This window comes from Colias philodice, chromosome 30 (genome assembly GCF_061535455.1).
Source record: "Colias philodice isolate Cphi_HAF_F1 chromosome 30, ilColPhil1 Martin Lab GWU primary, whole genome shotgun sequence".
Taxonomy (NCBI): Eukaryota; Metazoa; Arthropoda; class Insecta; order Lepidoptera; family Pieridae; genus Colias; species Colias philodice.
The window spans coordinates 3476276-3495743 of NC_143115.1; the positions used below are offsets into that span (position 1 = coordinate 3476276).

The 19468-nt window shown below is 31.3% G+C and overlaps 1 protein-coding gene across 2 annotated transcripts in view; it reads right to left on the minus strand.

Moving 5' to 3' along the window:
• The window catches only part of LOC149475461 (uncharacterized), a 67193-nt gene extending 48058 nt beyond the window's left edge, over positions 1 to 19135 (minus strand). For both annotated transcript variants that reach the window (XM_089713304.1, XM_089713303.1), the window contains exon 1: positions 19021 to 19135. The gene's annotated coding sequence lies outside the window, so the exon portion shown is untranslated. The remainder of the gene's footprint in view (positions 1 to 19020) is intronic.
• Positions 19136 to 19468: the final 333 nt, after the last annotated feature.

Genomic DNA, 19468 nt, shown 5'->3' on the forward strand with positions numbered 1-19468 from the left:
TATACCGCTTCTCTACTGTGAGCATTTTGTCAATGAAAACATAATCTTAAACGATAGCTCACGTGCTGGTGGCATAGTTGGGCGGTTGCTTGTTGTGGGTGTAAACATAGAATTTTTAGAATTAATCTATTTGAAAAAAAAATGCGTCTGGAATTTTATAAGTATTTTTTACGTACTCAGCGTATGCAAAACTATAACCTCCTTTGCGCTTAGTATACCAACAGTGGGACACCCTGTATATCTTAAACCTGGTTACGCTAATAAGTTAATTCTAACATGTCCTTTTGTTAAAAACTCGGTTTTTAAATTTAAGAAAAAACAAATCACCAAATCAATAGTTCAAGGTTTCACTGCAATTCTTTTATTTTTTACTTCGATTTTCAACTCTATTCCAATTGAATAAAGACCACCTAAATGTTTGTTTTGTGATGATTTTTCTATAGTTTTGACATTTGCTTTGCGAATCTAACTCTTAGTGCGTTGTAATAAGGTTGTTTTTGATAAATTGGTTTGGGCGTTTTTCCTTAAATATAGGGAAATTTGATAAGCGTGTATTGCATAGGTTATGAGAATTAAAAAAAAACATGACTGGTCAAAGTTATATTACATCATATCTTAAAATAAAGTTTTTTTCGTGTTTTATATTTATTTGACTATGAACTTTTTTATGAGTTAAAATTATTTTGTTGGTTTTTGAAGTTTCGAACATATACTATTAATTAATGGTTTTTCTTTCTTGTTAAATGAAAAATAACCAATTTATATGCGTAAGTAGGTATTACTTGCGGTTCGTAGATAAGGAGATTTTTGAAGTGAAACTTCTTTATCGGGGTTGGAAAAAAATTTAGTGTAACTATAACATTTTTTCGTTAAGCGTGACATTTTTCCGTTACGCGCCATCTTTTTCTTATCCCTACCACGCGTGATTCGACGACGTATTTCTGTAAAATTGCATATAGTAAATTATTTTTTTAAAAATAAGTTAAAGATGGCGCGTAACGTAAAAATGTCACGCGTAACGAAAAAATGTTACACTAAATTTTTTTCCAACCCCGATAAAGAAGTTTCACTTCAATAACTTTAAACTGTAAATCTTTGCCTTTAAATCAATTAATATCCAAATCCTTACAGGAACTAAACGCCAACACAATGACGAAACTATACCTAAATGACCTAACCAAAGACAATTTCGCCTTCAAACCTACGCATATCTATATATAGTCCGTACTTCTGTCTGACTCAGACTATTTATCTTCGAATAAGGTTCATCAATTTAATATGGAACGAATTATCGCCCACAATCATATTAATGTGAATTAAAATTATAGCAAACACAACCATGACCATATTTGTCTAAGAAAAACATATCAAAACATAAAAACATTTTTTCAAAATTAATTCAAACTTTAACTCAATTATTAATTATACTGTCGCATTATACAGTGGTTAATACAGGATGGTTAGAACTTAGAACCGAAAGGTTCTAGCTTCGATTCCCGGTTGAGATTAACAAAATCTTTGAATATTATACAAATAAATAAATAAGAACACGTACCTAGTTTATTTCCACAAAAAAATTAATATCAAATCTTTTTATATATACAGGATGTCCCACTGTTGGTATACTAAGCTCAAAGGAGGTTATAGTTTTGCATACGCTGAGTACGTAAAAAATAATTAAAAAATTCCAGACGCATTTTTTTTTCAAATAGATGAATTCTTAAAACTCTATGTGTACACCCATAACAAGCGAGCCGCCCAATTTTGCCACCAGCACGTGAGCTATCGTTTAAGATTATGTTTTCATAGATAAAATGCTCATATTAGAGAAGCGGTTTATGCCGGCTACGCGAAGCTAGAGAAGAAAACATGGATTTTCAGGAAAAATTTAGCAAAAAATTTTGTACGTAATTTTTTTTTAAAGTATTTTTTACGTGATCAGTGTAATCAAAACTACAAGTTCCTTCGCGCTTAGTATACCAATAGCGGGACACCCTGTATAGTTACTTATTCACATAAGGTTTCTATATAAAAAAAGACGTGTGGCACTCGGGGACTGCCGCGGTAAAGCTATTGCATAGCATAGCATAGAATTTCTGGATTCGGTCCCCGCGCTCAAGGCCCGTGATAGGAGCTATGCAATAGCTTAAAAATAAAAAATCAAACTCAGGACCTCTTATCAAAAATATTACAAGATGAACATCAAGAGCAGATGAAATTAAAAAAAAAACAACAAATTAGAAACCTACAGCGTACTTATGTAAATTTAGAATAAATTAAAATACAGAAAAACCAGATTTTGGAAAAAAGTTAAAACTTTCCTCTTTATTTTTTTTCAAACCCAAATGTCGTTGACTCTAAACTAAAATTCATAAAACTATGGGCCAATCCTATCCTACTAATATTATAAATGCGAAAGTTTGTGAGGATGTGTACGTGTGTGTTTGTTCCTCTTTCACGCAAATACTACTGAACCGATTACAATGAAATTTAGCACACATATAGAGGGTAACTTGGATTGACACTTAGGATAGGTTTTATCCCGGAAATCCGACGGGAACGGGAACTATGCGGGTTTTTCTTTGAAAACGCGGGCGAAGCCGCGGGCGGAAAGCTACGTTAGTACATAATATAAACTCGAAAAATGTAACCTTATCTAGATCGGATAAAAATTAATACTTCACAGATAATATAATACTATTTATAATAAATTTAAAAATATCTTTATTTCAAATTCTAAAAGGGGAAGTAACATACATATTATACATCTACAATTTTTAGTTTCCGAATAATAATAAAAAATATAAATAAACGAAACAGATACGCAACCTTCAGTCTGTATGTTTGTTTGTGTCATTACCTATGACCTCAGCAAGTGTTAAATCAAATATGAATAAATTTTTTCAACATGACTAATACACGTAGGCCATATTCTGATAATATCTATCTATTATAGTATTTAGATATCATAATAATATATTATACTAGCTTTCCGCCCGCGTTTTCATAGAAAAACTCGCAGAAGTCCCGTTTCCTTAGAATTTCCGTGATAAAACCTATCCTATGTGTACCATATTATGTACCTACCAAGTTACCCTCTGTATGTGTGCTAAATTTCATTGTAATCAGTTCAGTAGTATTTGCGTGAAAGAGTCAAACATACATACATACATCCATCCTCACAAACTTTCGCATTTATAATAGTAGGATAGGATATGGTTTCTATAAACATCATGATATTTTACGCAAACTATTAACCAAATCAGCCTTATAGTAAACTAGGTTTCCGCCCGCGGCTTCGCCCGCGCAGTCAAAGAAAAAACCCGCATAGTTCCCGTTCCCGTGGGATTTCCGGGATTGCGTCATTTTCCCGGGATAAAAAGTAGCCTATGTCCTTTCTCGGGTATCAAAATATCTCCATATCAAATTTCAAGAAAATTGGTTCAGTAGTTTAGGCGTGATTGAGTAACAGACAGACAGACAGAGTTACTTTCGCATTTATAATAATATTAGTATGGATCTTTGGTAACGATTCTTAGTACGGATTACCCACAGAAAAGGACATCATACCACATTTGAACGGCCTACTTTCAAATGTTCATGAATCTTCTTAAAAATGTACTTAAAAGTAAGTTAATGTATATGTCAGAGGTTACTTATGCATCTACAAAGTAAAATGTTATAAGTTGCAGAAACAACTTCAATTGGATCTAATGTACTTCACTAATATTAATAGTTTTTGTTTGTACCACATAAGCTCTAGAACTACAGGACTGATTTTGATAATTATGTTACTTCTATAAAGTTACATAATAAAAACAAAGGCTTTTATTTTATTAAGCTATTGCATAGCTTCTATCGCGCGCGGAGAAATTCCGTAACGAAAAAACCTCACGCTCCCCACTCCGACGGGCTCGGAGGTGTGGCTTGAAGGCATGCTATGCAATAGCTTTACCGCGGCAGTCCCCGAGTGCCACACGTCTTTTTTATAAATATCGCCAACCAGAACGACCGACTAATATGACATGACATTTATGAGAAAATGAAACAAAAAATAATTGTCTCGTCTGTTATACAAAAAAAATGTTTTTCTTTTTTAGCTAAGAAAAGTACCTATATGGAGCCTCAATTTTCAACTTATTGTTTTTAAGTTAGAAAACAATAATTTCTTCAGATCCTACGTTGCCATGGTAACCATGTAACACACCGTTTCCATAGCAACAATTCGACACAATATAGAAAATATTTCCAACAATCGAATCAATTTGTGACTCCCACTTGATTCTTGACATCTTATGTCATCTGCTTTCAACGACCTTGCGCCTACGCAGTGGCCTTTACACTTAGATCATGTTATGTAGCTTTAAAAAGTATAGAACACACTTTTGTTTTCAATTTACGCACTTTCTATTGGACAATATCGTAATCAGTAAGAGAAACATGTCATGATGTTTTATGTTATGTATTTTTGGCGCGAAAACGGCTTGAACTTTAGGTTGAGAGGTACCCTAGTAAGATTTTTTTTTATAACAATGACTCATCAAAATTTATAAAAAGAATAAAGTACCGAAGGTTTTATTTATTTATTTTTTTTGTTAAATGTAAGATTTGTCTTAATTGGGAGGACACATTATAATTTAAAAAAGGTAGAGTTTTTTTGCAACATTTTTTTTTGTTGTTTTTCGAACTGTTCGTTTTATCGATAAATTGTTACTTGTACAATAATTATATTATGTAACGATGCGTAGTCATGAATTTTTGAATAACACAATAATCGTATACATATTTATATTGTATTTAGTATCTTTTAAATAAGTTTTTGCTATTGCAATTTCTTACAAAAATAGAATTACTTGTATAGGAATAGGTATATAACAATTTAATGTTACGAAGATTTTTTATTCAATTACTTGAATGAAGTGCTTTTTATTAAATTTTCTTTTATATATTTGTTTTAAAAATGAAATGGTTTTTTATATATCTACGAGTATATTCCCGTTTTTTATATTATTTAATTCCAGTTACTACATTTTAAAACACAGTTAAAAAGCAGTAACAGCACGAATTTAGTTAAAACATTTAACTGGCAGTGTAAAATTTAAATATTTAGCCATCTTTAACTGGTTTTACATTGAACAACCGGTTCTTCACAAGATCTCCTTTCGCAAGGCTGTAGAGATGAATTTATATACTAGCCGTGCCGCGCGGTTTCACCCGTTAAAACAAGTATTTATTTCTATAGCTCATGTATTATTCTCATGTATAACCATATTACTGTTAAAGTTTCATGCAAATCCGTACAATAGGTTTTTCGTGAAAGAATAACAAACATACAGACATACATTCTTCAAACTTTCGTGTAAATTATAACTTATTTCATCTTCCGTTTATAATATTAGTAGAAATTGCTGACTGATGCAACTTCTACGTAACTCTGTCTGTCTGTCTGTTACTCAATCACGCCTTAACTAGTGAACCAATTTGCATGAAATTTGGTATAGAGATATTTTGATACCTGAGAAAGGACATAGGATAGGTTTTATCCCGGAAATCCTACGGGAACGGGTTTTTCTTTGAAAACGCGGGCGAAGCCGCGGGAGGAAAACTAGTTATAATATAAGTGTAGATTTTATTAATTTATTTTTGTATCTATTATAGAGAACTTTAAGCTTAATTTATATAAAAAAACATTCCTATTGATTGGTCATCATAATTTGTAGAATTGACGTAGTTATGTGATAATATAAACTTGTTTTTTTAAACATAAATAACTTATTTAAATAATACGTTTATTATATCGATAGTTATGTTTCGTTAACGATGATGTCTAGCGAAAAACATGATTCTAAATTATATATTATTCTTTTTATAATCGAAAAATATCCCGTATCATTTTTAATTACGAATACCTAGCTGTGCCTTGTGGTTTTACCCGCATTGCTTCGCTTCTACTTGTCTCAGCGTGATAGCCTTCCTCGATAATAGAAATACATTTTTACAGAACAAATTAATAAGATATATTCTCGGAAAATTATTCTTAACTTCTTCCTAGCTTAACAGTTTTTGAGTGATGGACTGTCAGACTTACATACAAAAATTATTATGAGGATTCAATAATTTTAAAATTGTCAAGTAAAAATACCAATTTAAATCTATACTTCTATACTAATATTATAAAGCTGAAGAGTTTGTTTGTTTGTTTGTTTGAACGCACTAATCTCGGGAATTACTGGTCCGATTTGAAAAATTCTTTCGGTGTTAGATAGCCCATTTATCGAGGAAGGTTATAGGCTATATTTCATCACGCTACGGGCAACAGGAGTGGAGCCACGGGGGTGAAACCGCGCGGAGCAACTAGTTTTAAATACACAGACGATTAGCCATTATTTTATAGTGCATAAAATTGAAGTTTATTTAAATATTCACATAAAATCGGCGTGTTAGCCTAGACAAAGACAATATAAAAATATTTAAATAAATATTACAATATTAATGTGATAAAAATTTAAAATCGGCCATTGTCTAGCTGAGAAAGGTCAGCTTTTAAAAGCTGATGTGAATCTTTGTTACATTTAGTTTAAGGTCTCTTAAAACCTGTACTCTATAAACATTTAAATGGGCAATTCTTGTATATTATATTATCTGTACTTAATCTATACTAATATTATAAAGCTGAAGAGTTTGTTTGTTTGAACGCACTAATCTCAGGAACTACTGGTCCGATTTGAAAAATTATTTCGGTGTTTGATAGCTCATTTATCGAAGAAGACTAGAGGCTATATATCATCACGCTAATACCAACAGGAGCGGAGCGTTGCAGGTAAAACCGCGGGGCGCAGCGTGTACAACGTATAATAAGCTGAAAAGTTTTTTAAACACGCTTATTTCAGAAACTGCTCTACCGATTTCAAAAATTCTTTTACCGTTGGATATATACATGACATGTACGTGATTTTATAATCTGCATTTCAGAAACGGCTCTACCAATTTTCATGAAATTTAGAAACTTTCGTTCAATCTAGCTAGGAAAACGTTTGCCGTGTCAGTTTGAAATATGTAAGAATAAATTAAGCTTAGTCTTCAATCAACAAGTTTTTTAAGAGACAATCTGTCTGGCTTTTTATAAAATATGTTAATATACAAATATATTTAAATAAAATTATTATATTCATGCATGATACGTGCATAAATCGTTTAGAAGCTTGAATGTGTCACTACAAAGTACAAACTCAAACATTTATTTATTAAATTAGACTTCTTCTAGAAGCACTTTCATTCATTAAATAAATTTCATTTAAATTCAATTAAAATTCATTCATATCAAATCATTACATTTTTTAAAATTTACTACAGATTCGGAAAGCAGTATCTATGAAGAAGAACCACGAAACGGTAGAATATTTTTTTTAATGTGTCGATAATGTGAATATTTCATTCACATAAAAAACATTATTTTTTTAGAAATAATGAAATAAATAAACTAAATAAGAATTTATTATCAGACCACTTGGTAAAGAAGTCAGTATAAGAAATGTGTATTACCTATACCATCGTATATCAAATATTCTGACATACCTATGTATTTGCTATATTATGTATTACTAGCGGTCCGCCCCGGCTTCGTCCGTGGTACATATTTCGCAATAAAAAGTAGCCTATGTCCTTTCTCGGGTATCAAAATATCTCCATACCAAATTTCATGTAAATTGGTTCAGTAGTTTAGGCGTGATTGAGTAACAGACAGACAGACAGAGTTACTTTCGCATTTATAATATTAGTATGGATTAACCAGCTGTGCCCCACGGTTTTACCCGCATTGCTCCGCTCCTGCTGGGCTTAGCATGATATGATATTGTAATTTGTAGCCTTCCTCGATAAATGGTTAAATAATTTTACAAATCGGACCTTGTTCCTGAATATAGCGTATTTAAACAAACCAACGAACACTTCAGCTATATACAGGGTGTAATCGTTAAGTGTACACAGGCGATTATTCCGTAACTATTGCAGATATCAAAAAACTTTAAACTGATATCGAAAGCCCTTTACCTAATGAGTAAAATGGCCATAATAAATTTTAAAAAAAAGAAGAAATATCCAAAAATGTTACATTAAACGCTCCCATACATTTTATTTCCCATACATTTTGTATTCATAGCAGATTTTCGAAATGATGTCCTCATTGTGCAATACAATGAGGAGGTCTATTTACAGATTCTTAATGAACTTCCCTTCAAATTTGCAAAAGAATTAAAGCAGAAAACCAAAAAAAAAAAGAAAAAGCTAAAATCTTTCATATTAAATGTACATGGGATATTCGTATCTCATACTAAATGTATGGGAGGGTTTCAAGTTAATTTTTTAGATATTTCTCGTTTTATTTTTAAAAATTTATTATGGCCATTTTACTCATTAGGTTAAGTACTTTCGATATCAGTTTAAAGTTTTTTGATATCAATAATAGTTACGGAATAATCGCCTGTGCACACTTAACGATTACACCCTGTATATTACTATTTAACAACTTTACATATAAAATACCAATTTCTGAAAGTTCAAATACTGAAATGAAATATGCGAATATATTATGATATATATATATATATATCTCGTAATATTTTAGCATCAAACATGTAAGACATTTTGAAAACGACATCGAATCACGAAGCGACCTGAGGTCAAATAGTTTCAAAATAAACCAATTTCAGTGGGTCACGACGATGTTTTAGATAATAAATTATATTTTGTGTAACACTTGTAATATAGATTAATTATATCTACGTTATATATTATAACTAGCTGTGCCGTGCGGTTTTACCCGCATTGCCCCGCTCCTGTTGGTCTTAGCGTGATAATATATAGCCTATAGCCTTCCTCGATAAATGGGCTATCTAACACCGAAAGAATTTTTCAAATCGGACCAGTAGTTCCTGAGATTGGCGCGTTCAAACAAACTCTTCAGCTTTATAATCTTAATATATATAAATCTCGTGTCACAATGTTTGTCCTCAATGGACTCCTAAACCACTTAACCGATTATAATAAAATTCGCACACCATGTGCAGTTCGATCCAACTTGAGAGATAGGATAGTTTAAACATGAAGGTACCAAGGGCGAAGCCGGGGCGGACCACTAGTATTATTAGTAGAGATATCTAAAGCAATATCATTGAAAAACGTCTTATCTTCGGAATCGAACAAAATTTGTAGAAATACATCGACAGAGTAAAAAGCGTGGTTATTTTTTCGAATGTATGTATGTATTTTTAGCACACTTTACACCATGAACTGTTACATTTGTATATAAGAAAACTCTATCGAAATTATTTAGCTTTATATAACAGTTTAATAGCTTGAAAACTATGAATATATGCACTAATCTACGTAACAATAAATAACAATATTATTACAGAAAATCGAGTTTAAGTAACTCTGTCCGTCTGTCTCTACTTTACGCCTCAATTACTGAACCGATTTGGATAGCATTTGTTACAGAACATAATATATGTTTTATCCCGAAAATGCCACGGGAACGGGAACTATGCGGGATTTTCTTTGACGGACAATACCACGGAAAGAAACGTTTTAAAGGAATTTCAATTTCGTAACAAGGACTACACACACTTATGCAATTGTCAAAAGCCTTCAGTTGTTTGTTGTTTCATTTACAACCGGATATATTCCGGTTTCTTTAAAAAACATATGTAGGTAAATATACTGTTCAATAATACTTGTAAAGATGTACAGTTGTTACATGATAAAAAAAGGACGGGTTGCACTCCGGGAGTGCCGGCAGAAGTGAAAACTTGATTATTAACGTTCAGCATGTTTGATATTTTGGAATGGTATCCGTCTTACGCATGGAATATAAGGGCTAAAAAAAAACATCCGTCTTACGCTTTTTTGATCAGGCCACGTGTCCTGACACGAGTTTATGATTTAATACCCAACGCCGCTAAAGAAGTTTTCACTTCAAAAATATTGTAAAGAGAGCCCATTCTTTTAAGTGTCAGCATTTTAGGGGTTTTAGGCGTTCAGCGAAAATTCAGCTATTCGGGCCTGAGGTGAGGGGTGAGGGGGTCCGCGTTTAGTATGGAATCAACGTGCTCGAAACTAAAAATGGTAAGCGCCATTCACATTTTTATCAAAAAGTGAATGAAAATGAAAATATTTAGTATTTTCTAAATCTAAAACAGTCACGAAATCGAGAAGGTAAATACTTGATACATGTCTGTGGTAAATACCTATGTATTTGTGATTTAATACGAATTATTATCGTAAAATACGGTTGTAATGAGCATTTATATGATATTTTAGAGGTAACTTCAGGATTTTTTTTATCGAGCAAAATTTTTCCGATCGTGTTTTGGAAACAGTCATCCCATCACACATACGTTCTGTAATACATATTAGAAATTTCAGTGCGAAAAAACTTCAATATTTTCAATTATTTCAGTAAGGTAAAAACATAGTCTGCTACTTGTCCATAAAGAACATCGATCAGTCAAAACATTGTGTAAAACCGGCTACTCACCTATCTGTAGCAGGGGCAAAATTGTAATTGCACCTTTAATTGGTGTAAAGGCAAGCAGGGGCAGTTTAGAGAACAACTGAAATTACTCCGAACGCCGTGCAACCGAGATTGTTCCAATATTGCCCCTGCGGCAGGTAGGTGAGTAGCTAGCTTAATGCATATGTGCCTTTATAACCCACAAAATATCAACATGTTATTATTTATAGGTACGCAAAATATTTATAAACTCATCTTCTTTGTTACACATCCCCACATTAACTTAAACGATTACTAATCGATTTAAACATCAAAATGAATAATCGAATTGCGTAAAATGAATTCATTTATCGATATATTAACATTTTATTTGAAAAGTGTATCAAGGTGAGCAAGATGTAATCTTTAATAATATTAATAATATGCAATACACTCTCCTATTATTATTTTTTTAATTGGCCATAAATATATTAAAATGAAGAACTCGTTTTGATTGGATTTAGACATTAGTTGTACATGTAATATTAATTGAAGGTTGATAACAGCTTAATGCATGTGTTATTGCATTATATTATACTGTATATATAAAACATGATTAGAATATTTGTCTGTTTGTCCATTAACTAATATCTCAAACTAGCTGTGCCCCGCGGTTTTACCCGCAGTACTCCGCTCCTGTTGGTCTTAGCGAGATGATATATAGCCTATAGCCTTCCTCAATAAATGGGCTATCTAACACCGAAAGAATTATTCAAAACGGACCAGTAGTGCCTGAGATTAGCGCGTTCAAACAAACAAACTCTTCAGCTTTATAACATTTTAAGTATAGATTGATTTTTACTTAACTTTTAAGCCTATTTAAAGTTCTTTCTTAAAAAAAATTCAATGTCGTTATTTGTACCTACAGTTTCGATATACTTAATAGGAACAAACATACATACATAAAAACTTTATATGAAATTACTGATTATCTAATAAATATTATAAAGGCGAAAGTTTGTAAGGATGTATGGATGTATGGATGTATGGATGTATGGATGTATGGATGTTTGTTACTCTTTCACGTAAAAACTACTAAACCGATTTCAATGAAATTTAGCACACATATAGATGGTAACTTGGATTAACACATAGGATAGTTTTTATCCCGGAAATCCCACGGGAACGGGAACTATGCGGGTTTTCCTTTGCAAACGCGGGCGAAGCCGCGGGCGGAAATCTAGTAATTTAATAACGGCTTAAAAAGTAATGTAATAGATATTTGATGTCTAATAACAAATAATTTATTAATTTCATTATGAAAACATTGATCCATCGTATTAAGTATTTTTTAATCCGTAATTATTTCAAAATAACTTATAGTATTTCGTTATAACCAAGGTTCTATGATATGTTAAAAAGTGTTGCCATAAATCTTAATTAAGAATACATTTGATATATCAATCAAAACATAATCAGTATTAGTAAAAATTTGAGCGATATTATTACTTAAAATAATTTGGAAAATCCAAAAGTGCACGCCTCATAATTTTTTTTTAATAAATATTTATTAATTATTATTTTTGTTTATTTAATAACAATTAAACCACATCGAATCAGACCCTGAAAAATGAAAGGGTTCTATTCCTGAGCATACTCAAGCGTAAGAGAAAAAAAAAGACTCGATTAGTAAAGTATTTCGGTCGCTATCGTGTTAACAAGAAAAAGGATCCGCACATACAGACACACGGACGTCCAAGACAGAACTTTTTTAAACTGTTTTTTAACTAGTTTAAATAACAAAAATGACATCAAAAATATCATGAACGTTAAAAATAGTGTTTTTTCTTAATATGTGTGTGTATGTATTATCTTACAAGTGCAATGTATGATACATAAAGACATTTTAAGTTTGAAAAATCAGATGTTTTTCGCGAAGTGACAGTAGTACCCACCTCAACGCTTCGCTTATGAGGCGTGCAATAATCGATTAATACTTTAATTTCTAATTTAAATTATATAAATTAAAATACAGAGAGATAGACTCGCTTGCTTTAGAATTTCCTCAACTATAAATTATATGTTTCTATCGTTAGTCTCATTTGTTCAAATTCTTTATTAACATTTTCTATGGAAATTAGACTATTCTTTTTCATATTTATTTCCTAGAAAACATGCCAAAAAATCAAACTGAATTTTTCATACGAATTACCATAGGTACATTAAAAAGTTTTTCTAATTAGGTCCCTGATAGCTTATTTGACGCTTGATGTTTGTCATTTTAACTGACAGGAGCCGTATTATGACCTCTTATTCCCAGTCAGTTTACGCCGTGAATTGAACTGACTGGCAAATTCATATTATAACCATGGCTAGTTATTGCGTTCTTAATATGAATTTGCCAGTCAGGGGCCAGCCCCCCTAGATACGTTTAACTACAGCTTACGTCAATCTCATACATTCGTAGTCTATTCTATTGAACGCTACGCTAACAGAAAGCCACTTGGCTAGGGGGGCAGGGCCTTTAGCCAAACGTCAAAACGCAAAGGAATAGAATCCGCTAGCGATAGTTCAGTTCACGGCGAAATCTGTCTGGAAATAAGAGGTCATAATACGGCCCCTGGTTAGCTATACATAACATAATTAGATATTGTGAAAACAGCCGATAGTATTGTTATTCGCAAAAGATTTGGACAAAGCCAGAGTCCGACATAGCATAATAAAGATATAATTATTTGCATTTAATATTATCAATACAGTGTCAAAGATTAGTCATAAATTTTCTTGACTATCTTATAGAGAACATAAACATTATTAAACCTAGTGACACACCTAGACTTTTAAAAAATCCTGTTTTGCTCAGAGCCATAATATTTTATATACATGTTAGTTTTATAAATTCTGTTATAAATATATAGAAAAAACCTTTTAATATATGGCAATGTGACTTTATTAAGTATATTTCCACTGAAAAATTATGCTAATGTATTTAATATATTCGTTGATAGCTCAAAATATATAACTTTACACTATAATCTAGCTATTTATTTTGCAAATTTCAATTAAATCGGTTTATTGATTTATGGGTAATAATCTTTTTCTTTGTTATATAATTAAACCTACTATATCCTATCCTACTAATCACAATATCACAATATTATAAATGCGAAAGTTTGTGAGAATGGATGTATGTGTATGTAGGTATGTTTGTTACTCTTTCACGCAAATACTACTGAACCGATTATAATGAAATTTAGCAAACATATAGAGAGTAACTTGGATTAACACATAGGATAGGTTCTATCCCAGAAATCCTACGGGAACGGGAACTGTGCTGGTTTTTCTTTGAAAACGCGGGCAGAAGGGGCGTTATTTTCGTTACAGAATTTCTGGATTCGGTCTCCACGCTCAAGGCCTGCGATAGAAGCCATGCAATAAATATTAAAAAAAATATATAAGTAAAAACAGTGCGACACGAGACATCTATATATTAGAACAACATATTAATTGACACATTAATGTATATCTATTTCTAAACAAATATGTTTTGTAAACAATGTTTTATGTGTCGTTAAATTTCTAGAACTGATACTATTCAATTAAGGAAATTAGATTTTCTTGCATCTTATTTTATTACTTTATATTGCAAACTAATCTTCAACCCGCGGCTTTGCCCAATTTCAATTAAAATTCAAAAATTCAGTTGCGTAGATTTAAACATCTAAGAATACATACAGTCAACGGGAAGAGACTTTGTTTTATACTATGTAGTGATGATGATGATCATCAGTTGTCATGGGAAATAAAAAAAATACAATTACTCATTAAAAAACACTTATTATTAATATTGATAACTAGCGGTCCGCCCCGGCTTCGCCCGTGGTACATGTTTACGTTTTCTCTACGTAAGAACCATCCTCGTACTTCAAGGAATATAATAAAAAAAGAATTATCGAAATCGCTTCAGCCGTTCTCGAGTTATGCGCTTACCAACACATTTTGCGATTCATTTTTATATATAAGACTAGCGGTCCGCCCCGGCTTCGCCCGTGGTACATATTTACGTTTTCTCTACATAAAAACCATCCTCGTACTTCAAGGAATATAATAAAAAAAGAATTATCGAAATCGGTTCAGCCGTTCTCGAGTTATGCGCTTACCAACACATTTTACGATTCATTTTTATATATAAAAGATAAGAAGATTAGGTGATAAAAATGAAATAAGTAACATATAAATAAAAATGAATCCCTATTTCCCTTGGTCACGGCATCACGTGCAAAGAGCTGGATTGATTTCGATAATTCTTCTTATATTGTATTCGTTATAATCAGAAGACGGATCTTATGAAAAAAAATGGAGCCAAAAATGAAATAAGTACCTAAACTTAGCGGCTATGCTTAACGCATTTTTCGTAAAAATGCTGAAGAAGATAAATACACATTCTTTAAACAATTTAAGGCTGTATTGAATAATTCGGTTACGAAACTGTGACGTCACGACCAGCCGGATGTACAGTATGCAAATTAAGTTGAGAATTCATTGGAAAAACCTCTTTGGTAGCTTGTATTTGGCTTCAACTTGGATTATGCAAAACGTTGTCCTGCGAATATTGTATAAATCATAATATTGTAATCGTATTTTTTTTATTATATTATATGAATCATATAATATAATATAATATAATTATATGTATCATATAATCTATACTAATATTATAAAGCTGAAGAGTTTGTTTTTTTGTTTGTTTGAACGCGCCAATCTCGGGAACTATTGGTGCGATTTGAAAAATTATTTCGGTGTTAGATAGCCCATTTATCGAAGGCTAGAGACTATTTATCTTCACTCTAAGACCAACATACGCGGAGCCACGCGGGTGAAACCGCGGAGCGTACCTAGCTAGTTTTTTATAATGTCACAAAATGTTATTTATTGATGGATCTTTTGACATTTTTTGATTTTTTTTTCAAACTCAAACATTAATTTATTCAATTAGCCTTCTTCTAGCACTTTTGAATCGTCAATACATATTTTTAACATTTACCACCGATTCGGAAAGCAGTATCTATGGAGAAGGACCGGCAAGAAACTCCATAGTTCAAAATTGTAAATAAATGAATCGTTCTATACAATATTTTTTGTATATATATGTTTAATTAATCACATATTTGTATAGTGACTATCGAAAAACGTTCAAACAATGTAGGTATGACATCATATCAAATATTATGTGAATAAGACATAAACGCGCTTGGAGTACGAGTCCCAAAAAAATGTATTGAAATAATACTTTTTTAATCATATTGTGCGTATAAAATATTATTACAGTCATAAAAATTGGTTACTGATATAATTATAATGATAATAAATGCTAACCTATGAACTATTCTAGAAAAAAAAATTATTTGGCAAGATTCAAAGATACCAAAATCATCACCTTACTCCATGACGTAGCGGTATTGCCATGACGCGACCTTAAAATTTTACTCTCAACGCGTCTAAAGAAGTTTCACTTCAAAATCGGTAACAATATCGATGTAAAATCTTTAAAACTAAATCTATACTAATATTATAAAGCTGAAGAGTTTGTTTGTTTGTTTGTTTGAACACACAAACAAAAATAATTTCAGTGTTAGATAGCCCATTTATCGAGGAAGGCTATAGGCTATATATATTATCATCACGCTAAGACCAACAGGAGTGGAGCCACGCGGGTAAAACCGCGGGGCACAGCTAGTATATTATAATAATAAGGTTTAATCATATACATTTTAGTTTAAAAATAGTAATATCCTAACCTTGATTTGAAACTCAAACTAACCACAAAGGATTCGAATATATTTTTATAAAGCGGTTTCTATTGTGGTTTTCATAAATAATTATTTTGTCAAAGATATATAAAATTATATTATGTACTCTAGTGTCATGGTTAGCATTCGAGCATATAACCTAAAGTACCTAAATTCGACTAATAAAGGCTAATCATGAATATATAAATATTTCAGGACAATTTTCACACACGGCACGATCTGATGACTGATCCCATACTAAGCTATCGCTTGTGTTATAGAAACTAGATGGCTGATGCATATATAATTTTAAATAAATACTTATATAGATAATTAACACCCAGACACAGAACAAACATCTATGTTCATCACACAAATATTTTCCCCGGGTGGGAATCGAACCCACGACCAGTGACTTGGAAGGCAGGGTCACTACCAACCAAGCCAACCGGCCAGTCAGTACATATTTTTCTAACACAAAAGGAAGGCTATTTACCCGCAGTTTTATTAAATATCCATACGTAATATTATTAATTAAAATATGTATGTTTGTATACGTTAAGTTGTTATACTAAAATAGTGTTCCATTTTGATTATTAGTGTATATAAAAATCTGTAGAAAAGGAAATATATATCTAACTGAATGCTATGTGTCATAGCTGTAACTGCTAAGCCTAAATGCATAATTGGACGACGCGGTTGGCGCAGTGGTAAAGTAACTGCCTACTGAGCCGACGGTCCCGGGTTCGATCCCCGGTCAGGGCAAATATTTGTGTGATGAACTCAATTATTTGTTCTTGGGTCTGGGTGTTATTATCTATATAATATGTATTTATTAAATATTATATTTATCGTCGCCTAGTACCCACAACACAAGCCTTAATTGAGCTTACTGTGGGACTAGGTCGATTTGTGTAATAATGTCCTATAATATTTATTTATTTATTTATAATTTTTTGCATAATGATAGCAATCTATAAAATGACGCAAGTTGAGGATGAATATTTCTGACAATGTAAAAAGGTAACTCGGTAATAACTAAATTATTACCTCGGTAAACAAATAAATTTCCTTATAAGGAAAATGTAAATAAATCGTCTTCTATATTTTGCTGTATTAGGAAAACTATATCTTTACTTGATTTCTCTCTATACAACCGGTTGTCTGGAAGAAATCGCTATTTAGCGATAAGGCCGCCGTTTGCTACAATGTATATGTAATTCTCAATTTTTAAGTTATTAAGAGCAATAAAGCATGAATAAAATAAATATTATATCTATCTATTATCACAACATAGTATAAAACAAAGACGCTATCTGTCCGTCCCTATGTATGCTTAAATCTTTAAAATTGCGCTACGCATTGTGATGGATTTTTTTTTTTAATTAAGAGTCGTTCTCGAGGTTGGTTTTACCACAGGTTTTACTATATAATTTCCAATTTGTTAAGTTTTTGCGAGCGAAGCCGCGGGGCGAAAGCTAGGTGATCTATAAAGTGTGTTTGTTTATTTTTATGCGTCCCTTGATAGTATTTACATTTAGTAGATGCATTATACCTCTTTAAACGACCAAATTTCTTTTCATTTTTCTTATCATACAAATTCTTTATCAGTCTTCTGTGACTCAAGATTTTTATTTTGTTTGTCTACGAAACGAACATTTACAAGAAAACCTATATGCTATCCCAGACTTTAATATTATGAATATAAAATCTATTTTTGTCAACATAGAAATGTATTCATCTGTTCTGCCGTAATAGAGTAACTAACATCCAAGGAAATTTACGAAAATATTGGTTAAATAATGTACAAAAATTATTACAGAACTTTTTTACCTTACTATTAAAAATGTCTTCATTTGTATTGATTTCCAACTTTTATATATTATGATAAAAAGTATGAAAAATATTTATTCTTCTATGTTCAAATTAAAAACAATTTATTATTCACAAATTTTCAACTATACGAACACCACCATTTTTAAAGAAACATAATATTCTGAGTTACCACATAAAAATTCTAAATTCAACTTTTTTTTTTATTTATAACAAATATTCTTAATTTAAAAATACATTAAATTCAACGTAAATGAATAGATTGTATTGTATGCTATAAATTTATACAATCTAATAATCATACGAGTATAATAAAAGTTTAATTAACTACCTGTCGTAAAATTAATACAATAACAAAAACCGCTGAGCCGATTGCAAAAGTTCTGCTTAATTAGTAGGTTACGGTAACGTAGGTCATAAGGTTATAAGCTTACGATAAACATCGGCAACGAATCTGTGATAATATCTTTAATCTTTTTATTTCAAAACCTTATATTATTATCATATTATTATTATAAAAAAAATAAATTTTACATCATTAAAAAAATCTATATTTTATCTATCACGTATTTAAAAAACATAGACAATCTCAATCCTTACTTATTAATTATTTTAATTTAAACAGCATTAAACATTATACTTAAAAAACTATTTTTTATAACTATATTTTATCTGTCACGTATTTAAAAAACACCATAGACAATCTCACCATTTATAACATTTTTTTTAACAACATAAAAAATATTTATTTCTTTAAACTTAAATATATTTTACTTAAAAAGACTACATTTTTAAACTATATTTTATCTGTCACATCTATTAAAAAAAAAACACAGACCGCAATCCAAAACCTGGCCGCAATAAAAAAAGTAACAGAAAAAGAAAAAAAAATTCAAAAATGGAACTCACATGCGACGTCACGTTCCTCAACCACACAACACAACACACTACAACGTCCACCGTGAACAATCTGTATTTAATACTTTTGTGACGTCACACGAAATCCTTTGAGTCAAACGAGATAACAGCCTGAGGTAAGCTTACGCCTTTCTTATATATACGATGGTTTATGAAACATCGTTTGACCTTTGCAGCGGTGTCGACGCTTTAAAATCGACGCCGTTTATACGCGGTTAAAAGTATGCGCTGAAATTAAAACTTTTTAAGCTTGTTTTTGTGAAAAATGTACAGAGTATGTAAGGAAGATGATATAGGAATGTTTGTATTCGATTTTAAAGGAATTTTCCCGAGTTCTTTTATCTATATAGATGTAGTTAAAACGAGAATTGCATTGTTTCTTGGCGAGTCGTGCTGTATTTTGATTATATACATTGATTCAATGAATAAATATATTATG